This window comes from Chrysochloris asiatica, unplaced genomic scaffold (assembly GCF_000296735.1).
Source record: "Chrysochloris asiatica unplaced genomic scaffold, ChrAsi1.0 scaffold00044, whole genome shotgun sequence".
NCBI lineage: Eukaryota > Metazoa > Chordata > Mammalia > Afrosoricida > Chrysochloridae > Chrysochloris > Chrysochloris asiatica.
Window position 1 is genome coordinate 18,264,239 of NW_006408562.1, and position 18,250 is coordinate 18,282,488.

Genomic DNA, 18,250 nt, shown 5'->3' on the forward strand with positions numbered 1-18,250 from the left:
AATGCACTGGATTGCAAAGTCTGTTTTAATCACAAGGTTGACAGTTCAAGCTCAGCAGTCACTCCTTGGAAACCCTATACAGGGTCTCTATGGGTCAGAACTGTCTCAACATGACTTAACAACAACAACCCTAGTGTGGTGCTGTGGGATAAAACACTGACCACAAAGTCGATTTGAATACAAGGTCGGTGGTTCGAACTCATCAGTTACTCCTTGGAAACCCTATATAGGGTCACTATGAGTAGGAACTGACTCTATGGTACTTAATAACAACAACCCTTCCCTGGAATCCTGATGGGGCATTGTAGGAAAGCACTGGACTGCTAGCCACAAGATGAGCAGTTCAAACCCACCAGTCACTTCTTGGAAATCATATACAGGATTGCTATGAGTCTGAACTGACTCGATGGCACTTAACAATAAGAACCCTTCCCTGGGAATCTTGCTGTGGTGCTGTAGATAAATATTGGACTACTAACTGAAAACTTGGTGGTTCAAACCTACCAGCCACTCCTCAGAAACCCTTTACAGGGTCACTATGAGTTGCATCCAACAGGCGGCACTAAACAACAACACATCCCTGAAGTGTTCTATGGTTCTGTGTTCTATAGTCAACACCACTTCAAACTGACAGTTTTGTATCCTTGAGAGACTCAAATAATTTTCCTTTTAAAATTGATTTTGGTTAACAAAAAGAAGTCTGAAGTGGCAAGATCACACCTGCAGGGTAGAGGGAAGAATGAGCAAGTGCATTGTGATGGGAATAAGAAAAAAAGTATTCCTTGACATATCTTTCCTGGCCTTTTTCTCACCAATGCAGTTCCAATTTTCTGAAATTTTCATAATAAAAAACTGTGTCCTTTGAGAATATTTATCAAGATTACCCCTTTGGAGTCCAAAGAAACCCCCAGCATAACCTTCTGAGCTGACCTCTCTGCCTTGAATTTTACTGGCCCAGCAGATCCTCTCAGATGCCACTGGTTTGATTATCCTTTTCTTTTGAAGATGCTGTAGAATAAGCACTGAACTGGGAATCATAAAGTCAGAGGCTCAAACCCATCAGCTGCTCCTTGAAAACCCTATACAGGGTCACTGAGTTGAAACAGGTGTGACAGCACTTGACAATAAAACAACTGTTATGTAAACCCTGAAAGTGAAAAAGAAGAAAATTACTATGTTCAAGGACAATGTAGTCATACACTTGTTTGTTTGTATTTTTATTTATTCACCACTTATTTACAGTGGGTCATCGGTGTGCCAAATGATTTTTTAAATGTTATAAAATACAACTTAGAACAAGGCAGATAAGATCCAGGCAATTGTCCTAGAGAAGAAGATATCTGGTTAATAGGTAACAAATAAGTGCATGCCACAATGACAGATTCAGGTAAGTGTTATAAAGGAAAACAACAGGGTGATGAGATAAAAAGTTACCAGGTAGGGTGTGATGGGTAGTGTGGTTTTACATATGGCTGTACATAAAGACCACAGCCTTCGGTATGGATTGCATCTCAATGTCAAGAAAACAAAAATTCTCACTGCTGGACCAGTAGACAACATTGTTAACAATGGAGAAAAGATTGAAGTTGTCAAGGACTTCATTTTTCTTGGATCAATCATCAACACTCATGGAAGCAGCAGTCAAGAGATCAAACAACGTATTGCATTAGATAAATCTGCTGCACAAGACATTTTAAAAGTGTTGAAAAGCAAAGATGTCAGCTTGAGGATTATGGTGTGCCTGACCCAAGCCATTGCATTTTCAATAACCTCTAATGCATACAAAAGCTGGACAGTGAATAAGAATGATCCTAGAAAAATTGATGCTTTTGAGTTATGGTGTAGGAGGACAATATTGAAAGTACCATGAGCTGCCAAAAGAATAATCAGATCTGTGTTGGAAGAAGTGCAGCCAGAGTGCTCCTTGGAGCCCATACTGTAGGAGAGAGTAGTCACTGGAGAAGGATATCATGTTTGGTAAGGTGGAGGGCCAGAGGAAAAGTGGAAGACCCCCAAAGAGATGTACTGGAAAAGTGGCAGCATCAATGGGCTCAAGCGTGGCAACAATGGTGAGGTTGGTCCAGGACCAGGCAGTGTTTCCTTATCTTGTGCATAGGGTCACTATGAGTCGGCACCAACTCAATGGCATCTAACCTAATATATGACTAAGAGAAAAGACCTCCTAGAAGATATGGCACATAAGATGAATTCTTTAGAATGAAATATCTGGCCACCATGCTGAAATCCTCCAGGGAAACCAGTTACATGGCAGTTGTGTGGTTGCTAGGTTCCATTGTGACCCCATACAAAACAACAAAACACTGCCTAATTCTACACTATTTTCCCAATAATTGCAATGTTTGAGCCCATTGTTGCAGTTACTCTGTCAATTTATCTCATGGAGAGATCCCCCCACCCCCACCCACTGAGCATGATGTCCTTCTCCAGTGACTAGTCCCTCCTGATAACATCTCCAAAGTACATGAGATGAAATCTTGCCATCCTTGCTTCCAAGGGGCATTCTGATGTATTTCTTCCAAGACAGATTTGTTCATTCTTTTTGCACTCCAAAGTATATTCTTTGCCAATATCATAATAAAAATACATCAATTCTTTTTTGTTCTTCCTTATTCATTGTCCGACTTTCATGTGAATAGGAGATGATTGAAAATATCATGGCATAGGTCAGGAGCACTTTAGTCTTCAAAGTGTCATCTTTGCTTTTTAACAATTTAAAGAGTCCTTTTGCACCAAATTTACCTAATGCAATACATTGATTTCATGTGGATCCAAGTAAAATGAAATCTCTGAACACTGCACTCTCTCTACTAATTGTGATGCTGTTATTGGTCCAATTATGAGAATTTTTTGTTTTCTTTATATTGAGATGTAATCCATATTGAGGAGCCCTGATGTGGCACTATAGAATAAGCACTAGACCATAAGTTCGTCAGCAGTTCAATTCACCAACCGTTCTCAGAAGCCCTATACAGGGTTGCTATGATTCGGAACTGTCTTTATGACACTTAACAGCAATGATCCATATTGAAGGCATAGTCTTTGATCTTCATCAGTGTTTCAAATTCTCACTTTCAGCAATCAAGGTTGTGACATCTGCATATCATGTGAATAAGTCTCCAATTCTGGTGCCTTATTCAGGTAGTTTAGCTTCTTGGTTTATTTGCTCAGCATACAGATTGAATAAATCTGGTGAAAAGAATGGATTATTGTGTCAAGTTAATTTCAAATATTTCTAAAAGGAAAAAAAAAAAAAAAGTTAGTAGCACAGCTTGACAGTCATAAACAAGTTATACTCCGCTACCCATATCATCTATAAGATTGTCATTCTTTGTGTCTTTCCACATGGCATTCACAATGTACAGTAATTATTTAGTTTGGGAGAAATGAGTTATAATCAGTTATAAAATTTGATATGCATGTAATTTAATGTCCAAAGACATTAGAGCTCTTGGATATGTTTTCTATTTGTAGTGGTGATAGAGACAAGATGAGGACTTAATTTAGTTTTCATCTCTCTGAAAAGTGTTCAACCTTTGTTGTTGTGTCAGAATATCTTCTTTCCTAACTTTCTCTGTGAATAAAAATTAGGGCAAAAATAACATTTCCCTAAGTGGACAGAATGTTAGACTGGGAAACACTCATGACAGGGTCTGAGCCAGCGTGTGCACAGGTGTGGCACATGAAGGCAGGTATGAATGGTCACCTGGATTTGAGAATGACTATGTTGATTGAAGGCTGTAACATTCAGGTCAAATCACTTCCACGAAAAAGATTCATATGTAAAGGGAGGTTTGTTTGACCCACTGTATGAAATTTGTGCTGGCAGGTGACTATTGTAACTTAGGGGCTTGCACATATGACAGGGAATGTCACAATATTCATGACAATGGGCATACCAACAATCATAAAGGTGGCTCAGGACTGGGAAATATTTCCAATGGTATACATAAAGTGCTTTAGGTGAATGATTTAGTGACTCTTTCTCTGACTTTCTGACTTCACCTTCTAGACACCTTCACATCCCCAACTTCTGCATTTGTGCTAGCTCTCTTACAATCAGAATATTTTTCATATACTACAATGACCTGACTTCCCAAATTAAATTAAAACTGATATATGTGTAGGATTGGGGGATGACAACATTTATTTTTAAATAGTTTACTCTTTCAGCTCTTTGAGGGATGTGTAAAAATGGGATATGAGCTTAAGCTACAATATCACAGTTTGCTCATCTAGATTGTGCCTGACTGAAGCCATGGTGTTTTCATTAATCCCATATGCATGTGCAAACTGCACAGTTAGTAAGGGAGGCCGATGAAGCATTCATGCATTTGAGTTATGGTGTTTCAGAGGAATACTGTAAATACCATGAACTGCCAAAAGAACAAGCAAATATGTTTTAGAGGAAGTATACTTCTTAGAAACAAGGATGCTCCTTAGAAGTAAGTTTGGTGAGACAGTTCTCACATGATTTAGAAATGTTATCAGAATGAACAAGTCAATGGATAAAAACACCATACTCTCATAAAATTGAGGGTCAGTGAAAAAGAGGAAGACCCTTGATGAAATGGATTGATACAGTAGTTGTAACAACAGGCTTAAACACAGCAAGGAAAGGGAGGATGACGCAGGATTGGGTAGTGTTTTGTTCCTGTGTTTTGCCTATGGTAGATATGAATTGGAGAAGACTTGAAGTCACCTATCAGCAACAACAGAGGGAGGTGGGCAGGCTCAATATGTATTTTGGTTGTAGAATCAATAGAACTTGATAATATGTTTAAGTATTTTGAGACTCCTTATAAAATCTAAATTTCTGCTACCTTTATATATGATATACATAAAGTGCTTTAGAAGTCCTGGTGTCACTCTGTGGATTAACGCACTGGACTGAAAAGTAGATTTGAACTGAATAGTCTGCAATTCAACCTCACTAGCTGCTCCTCAGAAACCCTATACAGGATCAGTATGGGTCAGAACTGACTCAATAGTGCTTACCAGCAACAAAGTGCTTTAAGACTGCAGAAAAACAAACACATTTGTATTGGAAGAAGTGCAGCCAAAATGTTCCTTACAAGCCAGGATGGTCAAATGGCATCTCTCATACTTTGGACATATTATCAGATGGGGCCAGTCCCTAGAGAGGGACATAGTGCTTGGTAATGTCAGGGAAAAGAGGGAGACCTCCAATGAGATGGATTGGCACAGGACAGATGGACCCCTAGAGTTTCCATCACAGGGTAAGCACTTGACCTCACAGTCAGTTTTAACCACACAGTTGGCACTTCATACTCACCAGCTGTTCCTTATATAGGGTCATTATGAGTCAGAACCAATTTGATGGTAATAACAATACTTAACAACAACAACAGCTTCCATCACAGCTACTCTGTGACAAAAACAGTCCTCGACATATTAACAAACAAATGGGCATGGCTGTGTTCCCACAAGAGTACTTACAGTCACTGCAATTTGAATTTTATACAATTTTCATGTGTCTAAATTTTGTTTTTCTGTTTGCTTGATTTTGATTGACCATTTGAAAATATAAATAGATTCTTAGTTCATAATTGGTGGGCTGGATTTAGCCTTTGGGTCATAACTTCATGAACCTTGACCTATCTGTATTGCAACATGTAAAAGTCTCCCTAGGTACTATCATGAGACTAGAGTCTAACACTCTTCTGAAAAGTACTTTCCATATCCACATTGTGGAACTTGGCATTCTTTATGGCTCAATCATCTACCAGGTGCTTGAATTTTGGGGTCTTGTATATTTGGTGTTCTGCTACAGTGGTCCATGAAACTGCATTTGTTTAGAAAAGGTATTCTTTAGGCCTGAGATTGGCCTATTCATTTTTTCTAGCCTTTTCTTCCTGTTTTCTTATTTATTTTTTATTTTTTCACAAACATTGACAAGCTGAATTTAAGGAGTAAGTGTCACTTGACTTCTTTTTATCTCCATTTTTAAGAAGGACCCCACAGCCACTGAAGGCAGTAAGGAGTCAACACCTGTCATTTAGCACCAGCTGAACTTGCTCATCAGCGACCCATTCTGGACCATGTTCAGAACAGCCTGAAGCTGAGGCAGGTGAGGCAACTGCCTGAGGGAAAATAAGCACAGACCTGAACAGGTGCCTGGAAGGCTAAATACTTCAAATATTTCAGATGGGAGCCTTGCGCACAAGTTAAGTTTAAGCATACATATTGATCTTTTCATATTGCTTTCAAATCCATTTTCGAAACTCATTCCAGCTTCTTTCTGTCACTTTACTGCACATTTTAGAAAGGTTTCCTGTATTTTTTTTTTTTTTCTCTACATGGAAAGTCAGTACACTATCAAACACTCAGTGTAGTGATTTGTTTTCCATATCTAGCCTATTACAGTATGAATAGATCAACATATGTCTACTTAAAAATGTCTTCAATATAGATTTATAAGATGCACAACGATTTTGTCTTTAAGATTTGATTTTAATTTGGTTCTGAATTCAAGGAAGAAAGCTCAGAGATAAGAACCAAGAGCCTAGTGGCTTCAAGATTCAAGACCTGGAGGTATGGATGCATTTGTATTCAGTGGATGGACTGAGCGAGCCTGTCTCCTGGTCACAGTTCAAAATGAGACTGTATATTTGTGACGCATGATAATGTTAGTTGCTGTCAACTTGTCCTCTGGCTCATGGTGAACCCATCCACAACTGAATTAGAATGACCTCTAGTGATGCTGTGGGATAAGTCTTGGACTGCTAACCACAAAGTTGACAGTTCAAACTCCTCAAGAGAAAGATGAAGCTGTCTGTTCCCATAAAGATTTACAGTCTAGGAATTCCTAGGTTATTATGGGTCAGAATTGACTAGATGGCAGTGGGTTTGGTTTTGTGGTTTGGTTCTGCTTTAAGGATCCCTAGTGGCACCATGGGCTAAGCATGGGCTGGTAACCACAAGGTTGGAAGTTCAAATGCACTAGCTACTCCTGGGAGAAAGATTATACTATCTGCTCCCTACAGTCTCAGAAACCCTAAGGAGCAGTTCTGATTTGTCCTATATAGAGTGGATTGGAGTCGTAATTGACTCAATGGCAGGGAGTTTCTGATTTGGTCCTGCTTCATCCCCATGATTGGTTGTGAGCCATAGCATTTTCAGTAGCTGATTTTTATAAGCAGATCTCCAGCTTTCTCTTTCATGTCTGTCTTAGTCTGGAAGTTCCACTGAGCCCTATTTATCATCAAATCAAGATGCAAGCTTCCAAAGTGTTCAGCTGACAAGAAGAGAGGGCATATGCACAAGAACACCCACATTTGCAGATAATACCCACTTGACCTGGTTTCAGTGACTGGATGATCAGAGCTCAACCAGAAGAAGAAAGAAGAGGAGGAAAAGAGTAATCTGATACAATTTGATGAACTTGACCTACACCTATGGATGCAGTAGCTCAAAAGAGGAAACAAATCTTTACAACAAGAATCACTCTCACCCCCTCCACACACAGAGTAGACAGGGATGGGCAACTTGGACATTGGCTCCCCAAAATGGGGGGGAGAGGGCTACAAAGGCAAGAAGTGACTGACTTACAACCTTTCAAGAGGAACCTAGATTCAGAGGGTGTGGAGGAAGGTAGAATCTCCACTGAGTAGTATCCAATCTGTCTGGGCAGGGCTGATGAAAGGAAATGCGGATAGGTCTCTTGTGATACAATAGTGAATAATTGTTATCAGGACTGATTGTGAGGGCTGGAAATGTAAAGGTAGATGTTTTGTAGCAAAAGGAGGGGAGTGATTAACTTTACAGTCTAGGAGCAGAGATCCCTGGGACCATCAAGGGAGAAAAGCGGAGAGCGGGACACTACCCAGAGAAGCAGTGATGCCTGAGATGGAGGCAGAGACCATGACGTGGAGAGATGGAGCAGCTGGGGACTTTAGACACAGAGAGGGAGAGGGGCTGTGTGCTGACGACTAGGGGGCAGGCTTGTAGTGTATACTCTTTGGTTGGTTGATGATGAATGGAGGGGATTGTAACCATGGCAATGAAATGAGGGGATTGTAACCATGACAATGAAATGATATACAATAGGATGAATGTAAAACTAATGTTCTCCCATGTGAACTATCATATAATTCACAATAAAATATTAAAAAAAAAGTGGGACCTGTGCATGAGATACATTGCTCAGGAATCAAAGGAAAGAATTATTTCACTGAATCACCAAATTTCCCAGTGGCTTGATAATGTTTCTGTTGTTGGTTAGTACTGTCGAGTCGGTTCTGACTCCTAGTGACCCCATATAGGGTTCATGAGGAGCGGCTGGTAGACTTCAACTTCTGACCTTGTAGTCAGCGTCCAGTGTTTATCCTATAGCGGCACATCAAGACTGTTGTTGTTGTTAAGTGCCGTCAAGTTGGTTCCAACCCATAGCGACCCTGTATAGGATTTCCGAGGAGTGACTGGTGAGCTTGAACCACTGACCTTGCAGTTCAAATGGTTTTGCAGTCTGGCGCATTAACCCACAGCGCCACACCAGGACTCCCCACATTAGGACTACTGACTGATAATTGCTGTCGCTGTTGTTGTGTGCCGTCAAGTTGGTTCTGACTCATAGTGTCTCTGGATAGCATTTCCAAGGAGTGACTGGTGAGTTTGAACCATTGACCATGTGATTCAAACTGACCTTGTAGTCCAGTGTTTTATCCCACAGCACCACACACCAAGATTCCTTGCTTGATAATGTTGTTGTTGTTAAGTGCCGTTGAGTTGGTTCCGAACCATAGCGACCCTGCACAGGGTTTCTAAGACTGTAAATCTTTACGGGAACAGAAAGACTCTTCTTTCTCCTGCGGAGCAGTTGGTAGTTGCGAACTGCTGACCTTGAGTTTCACAGCCCAATTCGTAACCACTACACTACCAGAGCTCCTTTATAGCATCTGGCAATTTGTCTTACCTTTGACTTTCTAGAGGGAGTCTGTCTCCAAAGCAGGTGGCTCTTGCAGTTAGCTCTCATGGTTGTCTGGCAGATGGAGAATGACACTTAAAAACCTTGCTTGGTTACTGTTGTTGTTGGTTTTGTTTTAGTTTTGTTTTACTGACAAGATGCTCTGATTTTAACTACAACCTTAGCCCACTATATGAACTCAGGTTTTTTTGTTTGTTTGTTTGTTTGTTTTTTCTGCTAAGGAAATTGTTGTTTGATGTCATCAAGTCAGTACTAACTCACAGCGACCCTATGCACAACAGAACTAAACACTGCCTTGTCCTGGGCCAACTTCACAATTGTTGCTATGCTTGAGCACATTGACGTTGCCACTTTGCCAAACCATCTCAAGTCTTCCTCTTTTTCTCTGACCCTTCACCTTTATCAAATATGAAATACTTCTCCAATGACTGGTAGATACCAATTGTAGGACATCAATAACTTAAGCATTTTTCAAATGTCTTATTGTTGTTAAAGTGCCATTGAGTCAGTTCTGACTCATAGTAACCCTGTATAGAGTTTCTGAGGAGCGACTTGCGAGCTTCAACGTCCGACTTTGCAATTCAAACCAATCTTGCAGTCCAGTGCATTAACCCACAATGTCACACCAGGACTCCCTCAAATGTCTTGGAGTCTACATTTTATTGTTTCCATTTTCAAATTTTGATTTGATTAGATATTGCTATGATTCATTTGTAATGCTATCATTTGTGCCTGTTAATAAAGATGTATTTCCTAATGTTTGTCACTGATGGAAATTCTATAAATAGATAAAGAAATAATTCTTTTTGTTTGTTTGTTTGTTTTAAGATTTAGGAGCTTTTAATGCTTAGACTGAAAAATCATAGAGTGGATTTTTCTGTGAAGTCTTTAGTCCATCTCTGGTAGGGAAAGAATCGGCCCCTCACCTAAGTCACAGGTAGAGTCTTCACAGCAAGGTCTTCAGGAGGAGAGTGGCTTCCTTGTAGTGCAGTGCAAAGTGCCTTCCCACTCAAAGGCAAGGAAGGAAGGAGGAGAGGATGTCATGAGCACCCACATGCCAGGTATGATGCACGACACTGTCACATGTTATCTCAGTGAATCCACAAATACATAGAGTTGTTATGGGCCAGAACTGACTTGTCAGCACTTAACAATAACAACTGTGTGTCCTGAAAATAGTCCTTGATTGTAGATACTGCTTCAACCAATGAAATTGACACTCAGGACCTAAAAGCACCTGGCCACTAAGTGTGTGGCCATAGTTTGGAGAGGTAGCAACTTGTGCAATGTAGTAAAGAGCAGATATTATTACTGACATACTATTGGGATCCCCTGCTATTTGTTGGATTCATGATTTTAGACATGTTGCCCAACCTCTTTGTGCCTCAGTTATTTCATCTGTAAAATAGGTTTACAAACAGTCATTCTCTTATTTAAGTTGAACAGTATATAAGAAGACTGTAGAATAATTGATGCATTTGAATTATGGTGTTGGAGGAGAGTATTGAAAGTACCATGAACTGCCAAAAGAACAAATAGATCTGTGCTGGAAAAAATACAGCCAGAGTTCTTCTTGGAAGCCTGAATGGCCAGATTTCATGTCTTATACTTTGGACATATTGTCAGGAGGGACCAGTCACTGAAGAGGATATAATGTTTGGTAAAGTGGAGGGTTGGAGAAAAAGATAAGGACCCACAATGAGATGAATTGGTACAGTGTCAGCATCAATGGGCTCAAACATAGCATGATTGTGAGTTTGGCCTAGGACCAGGCAGTGTTTCGTTCTGTTGTGTATAGGGTCACTATGAGTCGGTATCAACTGGATGGCAACTAACAACAACAACAAATAAGGACAACATTAGTTAATATTTGCCAACTCCTCAGAGCAGTGCCTAGCAAATCACTCCTGACATTTAAGGGATTTCTAGATAAAATCAATTTTAAAATGAGAGCACCAACTCTTTCTGACTCTGGAGTCTGTACTGTTGACTGTACCGTTTCTAAGTCTTGGGATGCAGACAAACACATAGGCTTTTCCTTCTTTGTTCTTTCTCCCATCAGCTCTAACATGCTGCCTTCAGAAACAAGGAGTCAGTCAAAGATAGGATGGAAGAGAGGAAGAATTAATCCTCCACGGCCAGCATGACCATCATGTTCATGTATTCCTGAAAAAGTTCCGCACACATTTCACATAAGCTTATTGCTACTCTAGGGAAATGGAAGAAGGAAATCTACAAACAACAAAAAATTATTTCCTTTGGCTTGCTCATACATTACTTTTCATTCTGAGTGACAATTTCTTTCATCCTCCCATTGATTCTTGTAGATGAAACTATTGAGCTTATATTAACAAGCTTGACCCTTCTTCCCAGAGAATGTATTAATCGAGATATCACTTTAAGGAAGAAGTTAAATCACTTAGAATCTTTTAGTGAAGAATTGAATAAACTCTTGGTTATTTTGTTTTAAATATGTTCAAACTGATCCAAAATCCCTAACCATATGGGAATGTTAGATATTACTGTGATGGTTTGGGATAGATCTAGAATTATTTTATACCTTAGGGCACAATCATACATTTGGTTACAAAAAAAAAAAGTCCTACTAGGAAATAGACTCATTTTATCAACTGTACGTAGGAACTGTCAAATAAATATCAGTTTGATCTGGTTAGTTATTTATAACCTCTAATCAAATAGATAAATCAACTTAGCCAGTATCTCCTTGGAGTCCAAAAATGCTGTCTCTAAGATTTAAAAAAACAGAAGTGTGTTTGCTTGTCAACACCCCAGAGTACAAATAAATCTTATGATGAATGTTTCAATAATAGTCTCATTCATACTACTCATTGACCTTAATTTAAATGTCTGTACACAGTATGACCCATAGGGGCTGGGTTAATGTTTTATCACATGATATTTCATAATTGGTGAAGTAACTAGGGCTTTATAAATTTGTTTGACTGCTTGGTTGGAAATATATCTTAGCTTGCCCCTTGGAACCGGAGTGAAGACTTTGTCATTGTTGTTGTTAGGTACTGTCGAGTCCATACCAACTCATAGTGACCTTACTGCCCAGTCCTATGCCAACTTCACAATCCTTGCTATATTTGAGCCCATTGCTGTTGCCACTGTGGCAATTCATATCCTTGGGGGGGGCTTCCTCTTGTTCGCTGACCCTCCACTTTGCCAAGCATAGTGTCCTTCTCCAATGACTGGTCCTCATGATAATATGTCTGAAGTGTGAGAGATAAGTCTGGACTTCCTAGCTTCTAAACAGCATTCTGGCTGCACTTCTACAAACAAAAATCTTTTTCTTCTGGCAGTCTATGGTGCTTTTAATATTCTTTCCAACAGTCCTGGTGTGGTGCTGTGGGATAAAGCACTGTACCACAAGGTCAGTTCGTACTACAAGATCTGTGTTTCAAACTTACCAGCTGATGCTTGGAAACCCTATACAAGGTCACTATGAGTCAGAACCAATTCAATGGCATTTAAAAACAACAGCAAAATGAAATCTTTGACAACTTCAATCTTTTCTCCATCTGTATGGATGTGGTTTATTGGTCTTGTGGTGAGGATTTTGTTTCTCTACATTGAGGTGCAGCACATACCAAAGGCTTCATCAGTACGTATTTTAAGTTCTCTTCACTTTCACCAAGCAAGGTTGTATCGTATGCATATTGCAGATTGTTAATAAGTCTTCCTCAAGTCCTGATGCTACATTTTCCTTCATTATTTGCTAAGCTTCTCAGATTATTTGTTTAGTTTACAGATTGAGTAAGTAAGGTGAAAGAATACAACCCTGGCGCATATCTTTCTTAATTTTAAAGCATTCAGTGTTCCCAGGTTCTGGTCAAACAACTGCTTCTTGGTCTATGTACAGGTTCCTCATGAGCACAATTAACTGCTCGGGAATACTCATGCCACAAAATGTTGTCCATAACTCATCATAATCCACACAATCAAAAGCCTTTGCATAGTCAATAAAACACAGGTAAACATCTTTCTGACATTCTCTGCTTTTAGCAAAGAGCCAACTGATATCAGCAATGATATCATTCAGTCCATGTCCTCTTCTGAATCTGGCTTGAATTTCTGAAAGTTCTCTGTCAATGGATGGCTGCATTTGTTTTTGCATTATCTTTAGTAAATTTTACTCACATGGGATATCAAAAATATTATCCGATTATTTCTGAATTCTGTTGGGTCACCTCTGTTTGAAATGGGCACAAATATGGATCTCTTCCAATCAGTTGGCCAGATAATTGTCTTCCAAATAGTGTGGTATAGATGAATGAGTGTCACATTACTTTGTCGAAAGATTTCAACTTGTATTTCATCAGTTTCCAGCTGCCTTGTTCTTTACCAATGACTTCAATACACCTTGGACTTCTCCCTTCAGTATCATTGGCTCTAGATCATATGGTACTTTTTGAAATGGTTGAATATTGACTATATATTTTTGGTACAGTGACTCTGTGTATTCCTTCTATATTCATTTGATGCTTTTTGCATCATTCAATAATCTGCCCAGAGAATCCTTCAATACCACAAGTCGAAGCTTGACTTTTTTTCTTCAGTTCACTCAGATTGAGAAATGCTGAGCGTGTTCTTCCATTTTGGTTTTCTAACTCCAGGTATTTGCCCATCTCATTACAATATTTGACTTTGTCTTCTCGAGATGACCTTTGAAATTTTCTGTTCAGCTCGTGCTCCTTCTCACTTCTTCCATTTGTTTTAGTATCTTTGCCTTGGAGAGCAAGTTTCAGAGTCTCTTCTGACATCCGTTTAGATCTTTTCCTTCTTTTTTTATGTTTTTAATGACTTTTTGCTTTCTTCCTGTATGATACTCTGATGTCATCCCATAACTCTTCTGGACTTTGGTCTTTAGTGTCTAATGTGTCAAATCTATTCTTCAGACAACCTCTAAATTCAGGTGTTATATATTCAAAATCATATTTTGTCTCTTGTGGACTTGTTTTCATTTTCTTCAGCTCCAGCCAGAATTTGCATATGTGCAATTGATGGTCTGCTCCACAGTCTGCCCCCAGCCTTTTTTGGCTGATGATATGGAGCTTTTCCACTGTTTCTTTTCACAGATGTAGTAAATTTTATTTCTGTGTATTACATCCGGTGACGTCCATATGTATAGTCACATTTAATGGTATTTAAAAAGGTATTTGTAATGAACAAGTAATTGGTCTTTAAAAATTCTATCATGTCACCTCCAGCATTGTTTCTATCACCAAGGTCATATTTTCCTACCACTGATGTTCTTTGTTTCCAACCTTTGCATTGCAATTGCCAGTAATTATCAATACACCTTGATTGCATGTTTGAACAGTTTCATACTGAAGAAGTTGATAAAATTCTTCAATTTCATTATCACAGGCTTTAGTGGTTGGCACATAAATTTTAGTAATAGTGGTATTAAATGGTCTTCCTTATAGAAATTGATATTATCTTATCACTTACAGCGTTATACCTCATGACTGTTCTTGATATGTTCTTTTTGATGATGAAGGCGATGACATTCTTCTTCAATTTGTCATTCCCAGAATAGGTAATCATGTGATTGTCACATTCAAAATGGCCAATACGTGTCTGTGTTATTTATATCCATCACAATAAAATGTAATTTAATAAGATTTCAAAATAGAGAAAAATCAATTAAGGTATCTTTTCCTGGAAAGGCTTTGTGGCAGTAGAAAAGACATTAGTTAGATCTTGATAAATAGATGGGGCCCCAGAAAGGAGCTTTCTAGGTTTGTGCAAAATTTTTAGACCTGCAAAGACAAAGATATAAAAAGTGCAAATGGAGAGCTGTGTATGTTAAGTGTTGCTACTTGGCTATACTAAGGAAGCATTTATGGGGGACTCCAGAGAGATAAGGCCAGATTTTAGACGTTCCTTGAGTGCAACAAAAGAGATTTCCTCCTAAGTATAGGAAAGGGCTGTAGTATCTTGCACAAATTCACTATTCAATAAATAATTGATTGTGAAAGAATGCGTGCATGCATGAAGTCATGCTATCATGAAATCTATTAGGAATATGTAAAGTGCTGATATAGAAATTTCATTTAGGAATTGAATAACCATTCTAAAGAAAGTAAAGAACATCTAAAAGTGTTTAATCACATGGAGTTGCAAAATCATATTCCTAACTGTTATTCTAGTAAACCATAGCAATTTAAAATGAGTAAATTAGAAGAGACAAGTTTAAAGTATCCAACAAATCCTGATATTCCTTGCTCTTTTATGTGAGATCTATAAAAAGTACTATAAAGGCAGAAGAAATACATAATACCCATCATCACAAGCCTTTTTAATTATTTTTCTCTGATTTTTAGTTATTGTATATAGTTTGCTAATAGCATTGAAATGATATGGTATAAGAGAACTGATTCAGTGTTCCTCCACTTCCCTCAAAGTCTTCATTATGTGTCAACTCATTTTTGAAAACCTTCTCTAAACGCAATATTGTAATCTTTATTTTCATGAAATCATTTGCATATATTTTTCTTGTTGCTGCAGCAGTCATAATTACAATTTTAGAGGCTAATTTTTTTAAATTCAATTTTGTACAATTTTCTATTCCTCGATTGCTGGATTAGTTAGGTTTTTTTTTTCATTTTTATACTGGTAGAGTTAATACTATAATTAATAATTTTATGCATATAGTTGTGTTCCTCTATTGAATTATTTCCTTAGAGTAAATTCCCAGGAGAGAGATTGCTGGGTCAAAGGTATAAAGGTTTTTATAGCTTTTCAGACAGGTTGCCAAATTGCTTTCCGAAAGGATTTTACTACATCAATTTATAATACCCCAGGTGCCTCTCCTGATAATAACGCATGTATTTCTATTCACTTACTACGCTATACTATCCATTAGAGAATCTTCTATTACTACTCAAGCTGTGTATCATGTGGATCATTCTTATTTCATTTATACCCTCCCAAAGATAATGGGAGCCCTGGTATGACATTGTAGGATAAGCACTGGATTGCTAACCACAAGATCAGCAGTTCAGTCCACCTGATGCTCCTAGAAAACTTATACAGGGTTACTGTGAGTTTGAACCTCCTTAACAACACACAAGAACAAGCAATACAGATAATAGTGTCTTCTTGTGTTGCTTTAATACTTTTAGGGAACTTCTGTTCCCAGCATGGAAACTTATAGAATCAGTAATATCTAGAATTCTCTTACAGTAAGTACTAGACAATTGGGGCTATTACCTTACTGAGGAAATTGTCTGAAGATATTTGCAAAGGAAAGAAGAACAATCCAAGGCAAATCAAAAACATGCCATATTTATGTAGCCAACATGTTTGGTCTCCCAATGATGTTATAACCCAATGTAACAGTTTATCCTTCCAATGAATTATTAATACATTTCCAATCATTTATTCTTCATCTACTCCAGTTCAGGGAGACATCCATTGTTGTAGTGTCTCCTCTTCATACTAATTAGGTTAAAGAGTCATGAGGGCTTCTGTTTGGAGCCAGATTTGGCCTCAAACTTAACACTGACATTTATAAACTGCATACCTATGATCTGTAATCACTTCTGAGCCCAAAATTATTCATTCAGAGAATGAAGATGGTACAAAAACCCATCACCAGTCATCTCTCTCATCTCTCAGTTTGTCATACTGTGGGTTGCTGTGCTGCTAGAAGCTAATAATACCAGCAGAGTTTGGCAATGGTGGGCAGATTTTAGTTAAGTTTCCAGACTAAGAGAGACTGGGAAGGAGAGTCAGACTACTGTTGAATGGTTAGCTGCTGAAAGCCTTATGAATGGTGGCAGAACATTGTCAGATACAGTGACAAAAGATGAAAGCACCAGAATATTGTCAGATACAGTTCCAGAAGATTAGAAGGCACTCAACGTATAATTGGGGAAGAGATGCTTCTACAAAAAGGTAGTGCTAACATTGATAACATGAATGGATAAAATATTTCAGGACCTTCAGTTCCTGATTTTGTTGTTGTTGTTGTTAAGTTGGTTCCGATGCACAGTGACCCTATATAGGGTTTCCAAGGAGCAACTGGATGGTGAGTTTGAACTGGAGTCATTTGCTGATGGGGCACAATTAAAAATGAGGAGAAACAACTGCTATAATCCATTAAAAATCTGAACATAGAATGTGAAATGTATAAATCTAAGAGAATTAGAAGTTGTTAAAAATGAAATGGAATGCATAAAGAGATATCTTAGGCATCAGTGAGCTAAAATGGACTAGTATTGGCCATTTTGAACTCGACAATCATATGGTATACTATGCCAGGAATGACAAATTCAAGTTGAATGGCATAGCATTCACCATCCAAAAGAATATTTCAAGAATACTCTTGAAATAGAATGCTGTCTGTGATAGGATACTAACCATACGCCTATAAGGAATGCAAGCTCAAACCACTAATATTCACTTATGAATTATACCAACTTTTCAGTCTGAAATTGATCAAACTTGTAATAAAGAATCATTGATAATTTCTGATGATTGGAATGTGAAGATTGGAAACAAAGAGGAAGGATCCAAACTTGGTGACAGAATTTTGCAAGACTGATGACTTATTCATTGCAAATACCTTAAAAGAAAAAATAAAACAACCTAACAAAAAACTACTGAACTCCTGGTGTGGGGTTGTAGGTTCAGCACTGGACTACAAACCACAAGGTAGGCTGATGAAACCCACTAGCTGCTCCTCATAAACCCTACACAGGGTCACTATAAGTCATAATGTATGTAACAACAACGACAATACACATAGACCTCACCAGATGGAATATACAGCAATCAAATAGAATACATATGCAGGAAGAGAAGATGAAAAAGGTCAGTACTATAAGCCAAAACAAAGCCAGTGGGAGACTGGAACAGACCATCAATTGCTCATACAGTTCAGGCTGAAGCGGAAGAAAATTAAAACAATACTATAAAGAGCCAAAATATGACCTTGAAAATATCCCATGTGAATTTACAGACCATTTCAAGAACAGACTTGATGCATTGTTGTTGTTGTTGTCAGGTGCCATCGAGTCAGAACCGACTCATAGTGACCCCATGCACAGCAGAAGGAAACAATGTCCTATTCTGGGCCAACCTCACTACCGCTGCCACACTTGACGCCATCAATGATGTCACCTGGCTGATCCATATCGTTGGGGGTCTTCCTCTTTTTCTCTGACCCTCCACCCTACCCAGCATGACATCCTTCTCCAGCGACTGTTCCCTCCGGACAATGTGTCCAAAGTAGGAGAGACGAAGCTTAGC